Source organism: Cajanus cajan, chromosome 8 (assembly GCF_000230855.2).
Source record: "Cajanus cajan strain Asha chromosome 8, NIPB_CcT2T_4, whole genome shotgun sequence".
Taxonomy (NCBI): Eukaryota; Viridiplantae; Streptophyta; class Magnoliopsida; order Fabales; family Fabaceae; genus Cajanus; species Cajanus cajan.
Genome location: NC_138524.1, coordinates 18,533,598 through 18,549,273, shown reverse-complemented (window position 1 = coordinate 18,549,273; position 15,676 = coordinate 18,533,598). Strand labels below are relative to the sequence as shown.

At 35.3% G+C, this 15,676-nt stretch overlaps 2 long non-coding RNA genes across 2 annotated transcripts; both read right to left on the bottom strand.

Moving 5' to 3' along the window:
* Positions 1-5,786: 5,786 nt before the first annotated feature.
* On the bottom strand, positions 5,787-8,098 carry LOC145950941 (uncharacterized). The gene is made up of 2 exons (XR_014428767.1): positions 7,355-8,098; positions 5,787-5,982 (listed from the first exon to the last, which is right to left on the bottom strand). It is a non-coding gene; the product is annotated as an uncharacterized LOC145950941 (long non-coding RNA).
* A 4,341-nt stretch (positions 8,099-12,439) lies between these two features.
* On the bottom strand, positions 12,440-14,795 carry LOC145950944 (uncharacterized). Its single transcript, XR_014428770.1, has 2 exons — positions 14,008-14,795; positions 12,440-12,635 (listed from the first exon to the last, which is right to left on the bottom strand). It is a non-coding gene; the product is annotated as an uncharacterized LOC145950944 (long non-coding RNA).
* Positions 14,796-15,676: the final 881 nt, after the last annotated feature.

The following is a 15,676-nucleotide window of genomic DNA, read 5'->3' as shown; positions in this document are numbered from 1 at the left end:
AGACAACAATTCCACTCGATCGTTTAGGCTAGTACACCTAATCACTTGATACCAGATCGTTAACTTAATGGCAGTAATACTGAATTAAGAAAAGTGTTAGGAGTGGAACCAAAAAAAGAGAAGGTTGGAACAGTGAACACGACAAGTATCGAGATTCCATTCCAAGGAAGCGTGTTTTATGTTATTATACTATTTCTCTCATTTGCTAACCTTCAAATACCATCTGCTTTCTGTTTCTCTTTTTGCTCACTCCAAATTAACTAGCCTATGTTTCTTTTCCCCTTTACTGCGTATATTTTGGTTCATGTAATGAGTAGTTATTGAGTTAAACATTTTTCGTCTATATAAATAGGGTTTAATGGTGATAACTAATTTCAAAATTTTACATAGCTAGTTAATAAAAAAACTATAGTTTATATAACTTTTAATATAATTATTAGTATTTTAGCTTTATAATAAATTATATATATATATACTATATTTGAATATATGAATTATATTTAAAATTTATATAAATAAATATTTTTAAACTATATTTTATATTTATGATAAATAATTTATATTATAACACAAGATTATTTTTATTTATTAATAATTTATTTAAAAATATTGAATTTTAATTCATATATAATTATGATAAATAAATGAATGTCATAAACATAAAAATAAAAAATTGAAAAGTATATAGTGATAAAAAAATTTGTCAACTAAATTTGAAATCTGAAATAAAAATATATAAAAAAACGTGCCCCATATGAATTGTAAGATAGTGAAATGTCTTATTTTAATTGGAAAAATAAATGTTCCACCAACCTCCTCTTATATTTTTTTTAATGAATAAAATAGTAGATATATTGAGAATGATACTATCATGATTACTAGAAAGGAACCAATAACATGAAGAGATCTTCAAATTAAATATTATTATTCACTTAATAATTTGTCGAAACTTGATAATATTTAATTTCACTTAAAACTTTATTTATTGAACTAAGGATAAGTAGAAAGTCAATCAAAGAAATTTTACTTTTGGTACCAATAAATCTTCTTGAATAGATATGTACACCAAAATAAGATTTTATGATCATAGAGATGTTCAACTCACATTATGAAAAACACAACTTCACACTAAATCTTATATCATTTGTGTCAACTCAAAATAGGATCTCCTTATACATATGTGAACATAAAAATAAAGATTATATTAAAAAAAATTCTTATATTTATGAAACTAAAGCATTATAAATTATTACACACAATAATAATAATAATAATAATAATAATAATAATAATAATAATAATAATTATTATTATTATTATTATTATTATTATTATTATTATTATATTATTATTGTTTCATTCAGAAACAAGGAAATTTAACCCAATGAATAGAGGTAGATTCTCAATTTCTATCTTTCATGGAAGCATGTATATTATTGTCTAATTCAGCAAACAAAAAAGTTGCATATTATTTTTTTAAATGAAAACTTTCAAATGAAATTTGAAATTAGAAAATAACAGTTAATCTTTTATTTCCAAGAAAATTATGTTTTCTTATTGGTGGAGATTCTCTTTGCGTCTATATGTCAAATTAAGAAGGAAACTTACGTAATAATTTTTAGAGTAACTATCTTGTTTATATATATTAACCCTAGACTTCTCTTTCAACTATGTGATACATCAACAATATTTTATTGCTATTGACATTGTTGTTTCGGAAATGGCTAACATTTCTTTCAAAATAATTTTCACTGTTGTCCTTATCTTTACAGGTTTAATATTTTCTCTCTATTTCTTATATATTGTTTATTCTTTAATATATGAGTCAATATTATATTAAATAATCAAACATATATATGTTTGCATTGTCTCCTGTAAATGTTCTTTATGCAGTATTGATGCAATGAACTTTAAACTACGATTTTTTAATGAGATTATGACTTTTCTAACACCACTTTTGCGGTTTTTTGTAGTTACTGCAAGCACAAGAGGAGATATGGCAGACGCTCAATGTTCAAAAGTTTTGGATCCAAATGATTGCAACCTCAGTTTGTGTCGAAGCATTTGCGATCAACAATTTAATGGAACTGGATATTGCGTTGACGTATATCCTCACAAATGTGTTTGCTACTACAATTGTCCCAACTAAAACTATGTACGGAGTGTTTTCATTTGAATAAAAATGAATAAGAAAATAAAGTTAATGTATTAACATTTCTAGTACTTCTCTGCGGGTAGAAACATAAGCACATTACACTATGAAACACATGAAAGAAAAGAAATTGAATTTAATGATTAAAATGAATAACATATTTTCGTTATATACTTTTCCAGTTAATCTAATATAGGGATTATCGCATAGGTCATTAAATATTACTTCATATAAACCCGCATAATGTGTGTACGGTACTAAAATTCTTCAATCCATTAATTTAACACAAATTTTTGTGACGTTTCATGAGTTGGATCCGGATTTGCAACTGTAGAGAAGCTATTCCATGACCCTGCTCTTGCAATTATATGATGTCCCCGGAAATCTATTGCTTGAGGGTATCCTCTGTGATCAAATTTTGAAGCATAATATCCTCCTTCAGCAGGATCATCAACACTTAACAAGATGATAGATATCTTTGTTGATCAGTCTCTTATAAGTTCCATTCAAGTTTCATTCCTGGAAAAAAAAAAAAAAAGGTATCTGCTGGATAATCAAAACTTCGTCACTATAGAACATCTTCGTGAGTTTCCTATTACTGCAAAATTTCTCAAATTGGGAATAGCCGGCGTATTTTAAATAATGCTTAATTAATTAAGTGTTGTGTATAAAAACACGAAATATAAATAATACTTTTAGTTAAATAAATATTATAATAAGATTCTTTATAAAGTGTACTTAAGAAAAAAGATGTTATCTTTTTTATTTTATTTATTAAAAAAATACTGTAACATTATTTTGAAAAGGTGTTTTGTAAAGAAAATAAATAAAGAGCATTTATGTATAGAAGTATCTTTTATAACATTTTATGTAAATAGCAGTTAAAAAATTATTATCTTTTATATAGAGAGCATTCTATTGGTTTATATTGAGGATCCTTGTTAATAGAGGCATTGTGCATTGTGCTTTCATATTAAAAACATAAGGTTTTCTTTTTTGTGTATTGTATTCTCTCTTTCATTGTTCTTTAGCGTTCAGTATCTCATTATTCGTGCTCCTTATCATTATGTCTCTCGTTATCATTTTGATAATTCATTGCTCAATCCCCCTTCATCGTTGTTCGTGCATCTCACACCCTATCACCTCCATTGCACTCAAGACATTGTAACGGATTGTTTATTCATTTCTATCATTCATAGTGTCGCTCCCAATCATTGTATTTTCAATTTTCATTAACTACACCAAAATTAATTTTTTGTGATAATTAATTTATTATTTAATAGTTATATAAATAATTATTTTTTTATCAGCATTTAAATAAAGGTTAATGCATGTATTTAGTGTCGCTAATACTATTATTGGCATTTATATAAAATGTTGGTAAAAATCTACTAAATTATCAGAAAAACTTAATTTTTTTAGTAACAATTCTAGTAGTCATTTTAAAGGTTATTAAAAGTTATTTTTTTTCAATTGATTCATTTATTTTAAATAATTTATTCCTATAATTTCCTTTTCTAAATTCATAACTTATATATTTTTTTTATCTCTACTCGATGTGGGATTTCTAAGACGAGAGTTGTCTTTTATTTATATATTTTTTAATTTATTTTTTTAATTGTCTTGTTTCATAAGAAATGTGAGATTTATAAGGTGAAAGTTGTTCTTTAATTGTTATAACATATTAGGAGTCAACCCTATAAAATGAACCTATAAGGTGATAGTTATTACTTACTTAATTATATACTATTTAATTATCTTAACTCTAATCGATGTGGGACTTAAATTTTTTTTAATAAATTATTATCGTTAATAGTAAATTTTAGTGTAATATAAATACATTTTTAATGATTATTATATATTAGTCATTAATATTTTTATATATGATGGTAATTAAATTATTGTTATTAAATAATTATGTTAATAATAAATTTTGTTGTAGTGATTGTTAATGTTCATTCATTGTTAAGTCCCCTTTTTCTATTATTTGGAATGTTTGAGTGTCTTGTGCTGTGTCCTCTATATTCAAGATGTAAGGAAGGGATCATCTACTCGTTATATCCTCTATATTCTAGGCTTTTATCAAGTGTTTTTTTTTATTTTAATTTTTCTTCTTTTTTATTTCTTCTTTGTTGGATTTTTATTTTTTGTCAATACTTAGTTTTGTTTCAATTTTGGGATGAATGATGTGAGAACAAAATTCATAGATATGAATAAAAGAGAACCCCTCTCTAGTGCTTGAAACCAATCACCCAATTAATCACAAGAACTGAATTTTCATTTACGATAACATTTTGATTTTCTTTCAGAAATATAATCTTTTAATTAAGGGAGTTCACAGCAAAAACAATTTTGTGTCCCTAAGTTTTTTTTTGGGCTTTGTGGAGCTTCTTTTCCATTGTCCGACTGTTTCAATAATATCTATTATAAATTTAAAAAGCAGTGGTCTTATGCATGAATGGATGTTAGATATTGGGCATCAAATCATTCTACGTTAGATATAAGAGCATGCACCTTTGTTTATTTTTATGAGTATATGTGGATTTGAATTAACAAAATAAAATATTAAATAATTTTTTAAATTTTTAAAAATTACAATCTTAATCCAATGTCGCGTAAAATCTACCTAGCTACGTGACAAAATATAATAGATAATATACTAGAATATACGATATAAAATTTAATTAATATATATGTCAGTACTATCATGTCATTGGAATCAAACTATATATTTTGTAGTATTAATTTGAATGTTCAAATTAGAAAAATCATATATTGTTCATAATTTTTTTAGTCACTATCATGTATTAGTGAATATATTAGTATTATCAATTAATTTGAATCAAAATATATGCTTGTATTATTAATTTAAATTACCGAATCATAAAAATAACAATTTCCTTAAATTCTTTAATTTCTACAATTATATATTTTATGAATTAAAAACAAAATAAAATATTTTAATGACATTTTGGAGGGAAAAAATTAATATGGTTTTTCCATGTAGCACATGTCTACGTGACAAAATCTTCTTTTATAATAGATAATAGAAAATATATTTGGATGGATTTTATGAGTTCGAATTCATTCAATGGTCAGAGAACAGGAATCGCATAGATACATTCAAAGATACATGATTCGATAAAATAGAGGTAGTTGACCCATTACATTTATGAGTAAGTATAAAAATACAAGTGTCTAAATCCCTACAAGGTAATTTTGATGAAAATAAGGACAGTCAAACTTCATGACAAAGAGCTTTTGTGAAGAAAAAAAAATGATTTGTCTTAACTATCCAGTGAGTTTTCATAAGACCATCTAATGGTAAAAATACACACAAGCGTTCAACGTGTATATATATATATATATATATATATATATATATATATATATATATATATATATATATATATATATATATATATATATATATATATATATATATATATATATATATATGGTTATAATTATACCGGTATAATTTTTATCAAGTATTATACCATTAGATAACTTTATATTAATTATAAATTTTGTAAATTCAACCGTTAGATTGAAAGTTCATATCACTTTATATGTGTATATTGTAACGACCCGATAGGTCACTACACTCACAACCGCAGCACACCGGAAACACTAGGTAGAATAGAACGAGTATATAAATATAGGATCTAGAATATAAATATATACGAATGTTCCAATCCAACTAGAGTTAGGGCGTACAATACAAACATTTCATCAAAAGTCACTATGCCAAGTGACTGAAAACAAACAAAGCATCCAAAAAGATTCAGCTCCACCTTCCAGCTAAAAATACACCACCTATCCCTGCTCTGCTCCCATACATAGTATGATCATTGCAGTCCAACCACATGAAAACAACAAAAGGGTAAGCTAGTATAAAAGAAATAACATATAGAAAATTTAAGAAATATAAATAACCACAACTATCAACACTTCATCAACTTACATCCCATTGATTTTTCAACATGGTCATCAATATTCATATAATGCGTCGTCATGTATATCAACTCGGAGATCTCATACAACAACTCAGCCTTTCGGCCTACAACAACTCAGCCTTGCGGCGTACAACAACTCAGCCTTTCGGCCTACAACAACTCAGCCTTTCGGCCTACAACAACTCAGCCTTACGGCCTACAACCACCAATATTAACACACAACACAACACAACCGTACAGCTCAAAGTAGCATCTTACAACAATGTACCACTAATACAACTCAACTCGTCTCAACAACATTAATCAATATTAGTCAACATATTCATTAAATAACACATCCCAAACAACCTTCAACATATTTTAATCACTCATTGTGAAGTGACAACCATTACTAATCATAGCATATCTGGAGTTATAATGCTCCTATCAGGCTCATCCTTATCTCATATTAAAGATAAGAAGATTTCCTATAACTCTTATGAAGACACCAAATCCTAATTCCTTCATCTACCATGTTAAAAATGATAAAAACCGAAACAACTATAAGGAATACTGGCAGCTTGACCCCTCTTCACTAAAACAGACATATATGGAGTTATAGTACTCCTATCATACTAATCCTTATCTCATATGAAAGATAAGAAGATGTTCTACAATTCTCATGAAGACATCGAGTCCAAATTATTTCATCTACCTTGTGAAAAATTATAAAAACCGAAACAGCTATAACCAATGCTGGCAGCCTGACCTCTCTTCACTAAAACTGCCATATCTAGAGTTCTAGACCTCCTTTTTGGGTGATTCCAACTCCATTGGAAAGCTAACATCCAGGGCTACAACTTTTATGAAGACCTCAAGACCAAATTCGGTCATCTAGGCCCACCGCTGCAGCGCTAAATCCAGCGCTTTAGCTGTAACTCTCTGCCAGCTCATTTTCTCCTGGGCTTCCTTTTTCGTTTCAGCACCAAGTGCAGAAATTCTACACTTCCATGGCTTCCCTTTACATTTTCCAACTATAATCCATCAATGTTTACCCCCAAAACATGATCTACCAACCACCTACAACTCAAAAACATCAACAATTACAACATACATGCATCAATCATCAAAATCCCCAAATTTTCATCAAACCCCATAAAATGGAATTTCATCAAACATCACCATCAATCCACAATAATCAGTCATCAAGTAAGTTTTTAGCTCATTTCTAAACAATCCATCACAAACAACTAACTTCCCTTACCTTGGTGTAAAAACCTGAACTCTAGGAAGAAGAAATGGGAAGAAGATTGGAAGCAGACGGAGACCAATGGAGAAGGAGATCTTCAGCTAATTTCCCACACCAACATCATCACCTAAACACCACAGCCACTAGGAGGAGTTCCGCAAGTGAGAAATGGGAAAAAGAGAAGTAAGGGTTTTGAGAGAAAGAGTGCATGAGAGATGAGATTGAGAGCTTGAGAGAAGAAAAGAAAGAAAAAAAAATATATATATCAACCACTAAGTACCCAAAAGAGAGTGCAAGTGAGAGTGGTGAGGGTCCAGGGGAAGAAAGAAAGAGAAAAAAAATAAAAATCTGGGGCCTCACATCCTCCCCAACAACAAGAGTTTTCGTCCCCGAAAACAGACTTACTTGGGAAAAGAAAGGGGTAACGCTCCCTGAGCTGCTGCTCCACCTCCCAAGTAGCCTCACCAGTAGTTGCATCCCACAATACCTTCACCAGAGTAATGGACTTGTCCCTCAACTCCTTCAGCTTATGATCAACTATAGCTATGGGCAACTTCTCAAAGGTCAGGTTCTCCTTCACTTGCACATCATCCAGTTCCACCACATGACTCGGGTCATGGACGTACTTTCTCAACTGGGATACATGAAATACATCGTGTAGGTTCGAAAGAGACGGTGGTAAAGCCAACCGATAAGCAACCGGACCCACACGCTGTATTATCTGATAGGGACCGATAAACCTCGGTGTCATCTTCTTTGCTTTCAGTGCTCTACCTACACCAGAGGTCAGAGTCACCTTCAAAAACACATGTTCCCCCTCAGCAAACTCCAAAGGCTTGCGCCTCTTGTCAGCATACGACTTCTGTCTACTCTAGGCAGTCTTCATCCTTTCCTGAATCATCTTCACTTTCTCAGTGGTCTGTAGGATTAGCTCCGGACCTACCACCACTGACTCACCTTCCTGATACCAGCACAGAGGAGTCCTACATCTTCTGCCATACAACGCTTCAAATGGTGCCATCCTAATGCTTGCATGAAAACTGTTGTTGTAGGTGAACTCGACCAACGGTAAGACCTCCTCCCAGCTACCCAAGTGGTCTAACACACAAGCCCTAAGTAGATCCTCCAAGAACTGGATTGTCCTTTCTGACTGACCATCCGTCTGTGGATGATAAGCAGAGCTCAATTTCAACTTCGTGTCTAAGGCTTGGTGTAGACTCTGCCAAAATCTGGAAGTGAACCTTGGATCTCTGTCTGGAATAATACTGGAAGGCACCCCGTGCAACCGCACTATTTCCTTCACATACAATTGTGTTAGCTTCTCCAAGGACCACTTGATGTTGACAGGCAAGAAATGTGCAAACTTGGTCAAACGATCAATAACTACCCAAATAGCATCACTGTTTCTAGCTGACCTAGGCAACCCCACAACGAAATCCATAGTAATGCTATCCCACTTCCACTCTGGAATCTCAATCTGCTGCATCAACCCACTCGGCTTCTGATGCTCAACCTTCGCCTTCTGACAGGTCAGACAGGCCGCCACATATTCAACTATCTCCCTCTTCATACCAGACCACCAGAAGGTCTTTTTGAGGTCTTGGTACATCTTAGTCATACCCGGGTGTATGCTAAGTCTACTCTTGTGGCCTTCATCCAACACAGCTCTCTTCAGCTCAACATCCTGGGGTAGGCAAATTCTGCCTTTAAACCTCAAGATCCCGTCTTCTCCTAGTTCAAAACCAACTGCCTTCTTAGTACCCAGTAAACCAAGAAGCTTCACCATCTCCACATCTTGTAACTGTTTTAGTCCAACCTGCCTCAAGAACTCATTAGTTATGGTGACCATCCCACAACTAATGTGATCCTGAGCTAACTCCACCCCAAGGTTCAAATCTCGAAATTTCTCAATTAATTCCAACTCCTTCACCATCATACTTGATATGTGGATGGATTTCCTACTCAATGCGTCCGCCACAACATTGGCCTTACCAGGATGATACATCAACTGGAAGTCATAGTCCTTCAAAAACTCCATCCACCGTCTCTGCCTCATGTTTAGCTCTTTCTGATCAAACAGATACTTCAGACTCTTATGATCACTAAAGACGCTGAACCGTGCACCATACAAATAGTGTCGCCATATCTTTAAGGCAAAAACAACCGCTGCCAATTCCAGGTCATGAGTGGGATAATTCCTCTCATGGTTCTCCAGTTGCCTTGAAGCATAGGCCACTACTTTCCCGTGTTGCATCAACACACACCCAAGACCCTGGTGAGAAGCATCACAATACACATCAAAGGGCTCACCAGAATTTGGCAACACCAACACAGGAGAAGTAGTCAACCTTCTCTTCAACTCCTCAAAACTCTGCTCACAGGCATCTGTCCAAATGAACGGCTGCTCCTTCCTCGTCAACTAGGTTAGAGGCGCTACTATCCTGGAGAATCCTTCAATGAACCGTCGATAGTAACCCGCCAAACCCACAAAGCTCCGAATGTCAGTGACAGTTCTTGGACGCTCCCACTGTATCACCGACTCCACCTTAGCCGGATCAACAGCAATTCCCTCAGCCGAAAGCACATGGCCCAAGAATTTCACTTCATTTAACCAGAACTCACATTTTGAAAGCTTAGCATATAGTTGCTTCGCCTTCAAAATCTCCAGCACCACCCTCAAGTGCTCTTCATGCTCTTCCCAGGTTCTTGAATAAATCAAGATATCATCTATGAACACCACCACGTATTTATCCAAGAATGGTCGGAAGATTCTATTCATGTAATCCATGAACACTGCAGGAGCGTTGGTCACACCGAATGGCATCACGACATATTCATAGTGACCATACCTAGTCCTGAAAGCAGTCTTCGGTATGTCACCCTCCTTCACCCTAATTTGGTGATAGCCTGACCTCAAATCAATCTTAGAAAACACTGATGCTCCCTTCAGCTGATCCATTAAGTCATCTATCCGGGGCAGAGGATATTTGTTCTTAATGGTCAATTTGTTCAACTGCCGGTAATCCACACAAAGTCGACTACTCCCATCCTTCTTCTTCACCAGCAACACAGGAGCACCCCACGGTGAAACGCTTGGCCGCACCAACTGCTTCTCCAATAAGTCTTCCAACTGACCTTTCAACTCAATCAGCTCGGCAGGAGCCATCCTATAGGGAGCCACCGACACTGGCCCTGCATCTGGAACTAGATCAATGCTAAACTCTATCTCCCTAACAGGAGGCAACCCAGGCACCTCATCAGGAAACACTTCAACAAAGTCTCTCACCACATCTATCTCAGAAATGACCCTCTCAGTCTCCGCACTCATCATAGAAAAAAGGAGGCAACACTTTGCTCTATTCCTCCACAATAATTCAGCTTGGCTAGCTGAAATCAACAACTCATCCTCCTCCTGAGGAAAGATCAACCGCCTATTGGCACAATCTATAATGATACGATTGGCAGATAACCAATCCATCCCTAAGATTATGTCAATATCAACTAAAGGCAAACAAATCAAGTTTACCTTGTATTTCTTCCCATTCACAACAATGGGGCAGCTAGCACACAGTTCAGAAGCAACTACTGAAGCAGAAGCGGGCGTCGACACTAGCAGTCTTAACCCTAAATCACACACAGGCACTCCCAACCTAGCAACACAGGCATAGGAAATAAAAGAATGGGAAGCCCCAGAATCAAACAAAAGCATTACATCCTTACCAGCAGCCTTGCCCTTCCCCTTCACTAAGTCAGAAGAAGTCGAAGCCTCAGCACCCGTTAAAGCAAATACTCTACCGGCTGTAGTGGGTTTGTCACCCCTCTGAGTCTCAGTCCTCTGTACACTATTCTTCTGAGTATCAACTCTCTGTGCATCACTCCTTTGAGTACTCCTCTCTGGTCTACTCCTGGTGGGACAGTTGAAAGACACATGGCCCATCTGCTGACATCTGAAACATTTGCTCTCAGTGTGGGGACAATCCTTGATCAAATGGGGTCCACCACACCTGTAACATCTAAGGGCAACACTTCCACTCTGTCCCCCTCCTCTGGTAGCCTCGGCAGATTGCCTAATGAAAGAACCCCCTTGTTGTGATTGGGGCCTATCATATGGCTTCCTCTGACTCTCACCCTTCTTGGACCCAGATGGCCCACCTGCAGTCCTCACAATACGATTACCACCCTCCAATTGCTCTACCACCCTTGCCTTCTCTACCAAGGCAGGAAACTTTGTGATGGCCATAGGCACCACCATCCTCTTCAGCTCATATCTCAAACCATTAGCAAATTTCCTGCATTTCCAAGCCTCAGGCATACTTTGCGAATAAAAACGGGCCAGGTGTTCGAATTTCATCGCATACTCAAAACTGTCATCCCTCCCTGATGCAGTCGCATAAACTCTGCCTCTTTGGCATGCCTCACGCTTTCCGGAAAGTACTTCTCCATAAACACCGTTCGGAAGCACTCCCAATCAACTGTGGCTCCTCTAGCAGCAAGCATCTGATAGGTGCCTCTCCACCAATGCTCAGCCTCTCCCACAAGCATATACACAGCATATGCTATCCTCCTCTCTGGAGGACATCCCAGAACAGTAAAGATCTTTTCCAACTCACGGATCCAGCGGTCAGCTACCTCTGAATCCCCATCTCCAGCAAACTGCGGAGGGTTACACTTCCTAAACTCAGCAAGATCTCGGCTCTCCTGTGACCCTGCAGGTCTTGATGCACCAGCTGCAGTTCTTTCAGCCTCCATCCTAGCAAAATAGGCATTTTGCTGCTGCATAGCCATAGCCATCATTTCTATGGCACGGGCTATCAACTCATTGGTTATAGTCATTGTCTACAGAAGTAACAACATCTTCAGTATGCAATAACTAAACCAAGCAACCATCAACAACACAACAATCAACAACACAACAAGACTCCACAACAATCAACACAGCAAACAACACAACAAAACATCACAACTCAGAGTTCAGCACAACAGAAGCCTAATGGAACCACCCCCAAAGAGTTGTCCACTAGACTCTAACTGCTCTGATACCATTAAAGTGTAACGACCCGATAGGTCACTACACTCACAACCGCAGCACACCGGAAACACTAGGTAGAATAGAACGAGTATATAAATATAGGATCTAGAATATAAATATATACGAATGTTCCAATCCAACTAGAGTTAGGGCGTACAATACAAACATTTCATCAAAAGTCACTATGCCAAGTGACTGAAAACAAACAAAGCATCCAAAAAGATTCAGCTCCACCTTCCAGCTAAAAATACACCACCTATCCCTGCTCTGCTCCCATACATAGTATGATCATTGCAGTCCAACCACATGAAAACAACAAAAGGGTAAGCTAGTATAAAAGAAATAACATATAGAAAATTTAAGAAATATAAATAACCACAACTATCAACACTTCATCAACTTACATCCCATTGATTTTTCAACATGGTCATCAATATTCATATAATGCGTCGTCATGTATATCAACTCGGAGATCTCATACAACAACTCAGCCTTTCGGCCTACAACAACTCAGCCTTGCGGCGTACAACAACTCAGCCTTTCGACCTACAACAACTCAGCCTTTCGGCCTGCAACAACTCAGCCTTACGGCCTACAACCACCAATATTAACACACAACACAACACAACCGTACAGCTCAAAATAGCATCTTACAACAATGTACCACTAATACAACTCAACTCGTCTCAACAACATTAATCAATATTAGTCAACATATTCATTAAATAACACATCCCAAACAACCTTCAACATATTTTAATCACTCATTGTGAAGTGACAACCATTACTAATCATAGCATATCTGGAGTTATAATGCTCCTATCAGGCTCATCCTTATCTCATATTAAAGATAAGAAGATTTCCTATAACTCTTATGAAGACACCAAATCCTAATTCCTTCATCTACCATGTTAAAAATGATAAAAACCGAAACAACTATAAGGAATACTGGCAGCTTGACCCCTCTTCACTAAAACAGACATATATGGAGTTATAGTACTCCTATCATACTAATCCTTATCTCATATGAAAGATACGAAGATGTTCTACAATTCTCATGAAGACATCGAGTCCAAATTATTTCATCTACCTTGTGAAACATTATAAAAACCGAAACAGCTATAACCAATGCTGGCAGCCTGACCTCTCTTCACTAAAACTGCCATATCTAGAGTTCTAGACCTCCTTTTTGGGTGATTCCAACTCCATTAGAAAGCTAACATCCAGGGCTACAACTTTCATGAAGACCTCAAGACCAAATTCGGTCATCTAGGCCCACCGCTGCAGCGCTAAATCCAGCGCTTTAGCTGTAACTCTCTGCCAGCTCATTTTCTCCTGGGCTTCCTTTTTCGTTTCAGCACCAAGTGCAGAAATTCTACACTTCCATGGCTTCCCTTTACATTTTCCAACTATAATCCATCAATGTTTACCCCCAAAACATGATCTACCAACCACCTACAACTCAAAAACATCAACAATTACAACATACATGCATCAATCATCAAAATCCCCAAATTTTCATCAAACCCCATAAAATGGAATTTCATCAAACATCACCATCAATCCACAATAATCAGTCATCAAGTAAGTTTTTAGCTCATTTCTAAACAATCCATCACAAACAACTAACTTCCCTTACCTTGGTGTAAAAACCTGAACTCTAGGAAGAAGAAATGGGAAGAAGATTGGAAGCAGACGGAGACCAATGGAGAAGGAGATCTTCAGCTAATTTCCCACACCAACATCATCACCTAAACACCACAGCCACTAGGAGGAGTTCCGCAAGTGAGAAATGGGAAAAAGAGAAGTAAGGGTTTTGAGAGAAAGAGTGCATGAGAGATGAGATTGAGAGCTTGAGAGAAGAAAAGAAAGAAAAAAAAATATATATATCAACCACTAAGTACCCAAAAGAGAGTGCAAGTGAGAGTGGTGAGGGTCCAGGGGAAGAAAGAAAGAGAAAAAAAATAAAAATCTGGGGCCTCACATATATCAAATTTTGTTAAAATTGAACAACAACTTAAAGGTAATCAAAGTGTTCATATTTTAGTGTATTTTGAAATTAATATATTACGTCAATTTTGTTTTATAAAAATGAAGTATCAAATCATCTTGAATTAATATAAAATTTTGTATATACGATATAAAAGATATAAACTTTCAATCTAACGGCTAGATTTACAAAATTTACATCTAATATTAAGTTATTGGCACTACACTAAACATATAGTGACATACAAAAAGTGTCACTATAAGTATAATATATGTAGCTATATATCTATTTGGCATATAGCTACACACAGTTTTAGTGTTGATTTTAAATGAGATTTAACAACATATTTTGTGTGTCACTATAGCTTATACCCACACTTTTTAACAATATATCAACATATATTATATTTATGGTGTAGGTAAAAGTAATTTTTAGTGACACTTATTGTGTCATAATAGGATTTTTTTTTTGACAACAAAGATAATTATATTACTTAGGTACAAGAGGTACCATAAACCCATATACAATATATTTAACATACCTACATAACTACCTCTTCCTTCCTAATGGAGGTTAATAGGTAATTTACATTTGAACCAGTATAAATTACTAATTAACCCAAACTTACAACTTAATTTGTATGAAAGTTATTTCCCCCCTAGCTTGTAGCAATCCCGCAGTACCACACAGTTTGACCTCCCATATAATCAACCACCCCTCATGTCCATGCTCGAGGCATCATTATGTTGCCAAATTGATTTTCATAATTGTTGTGGTATGGCCTCCCGTATCAGCATTGTCAGCTTCAGCTCATCAGAGTTGGTTAATTCCATATTGGTCCTGTTTTCCTCATGTATCTCATGGATACCCCGATCAGATCATTGAATCTTCTTGGGTGATAAGTAGTGCACTTCCCCTTCTGACTCCTTTTCCTTGAATTAATGGCATGATCACAAAAGACAGGGGCCTGGATTAGACGCCCATTGTGAGAAAGAATAGTTGAAGTTTTCGTTCATATTGAACAGCCAAGACCATGAAGCGAACAATATGTCTTCCATCAGCCTATCTCTATGAACCTGACCTTCCTTAATGACACATTGATTCCTTATATTCCAAATGCTCCAAGTTGTGGCAAACCACACTACTTTCCACTTCTTAATTTGTACCGTAGATTTCAGTAGTCCAGGTATAGCTAGAAAGTGTTGTTCTATACGTTGAGGCCAGGGAGTAGGACAATTCATCCATATAAGCCATTGATTCCATATAGTGACTACCATAGAACATGTACTGAAAAAATGTGATATAGTCTCGAAATCGG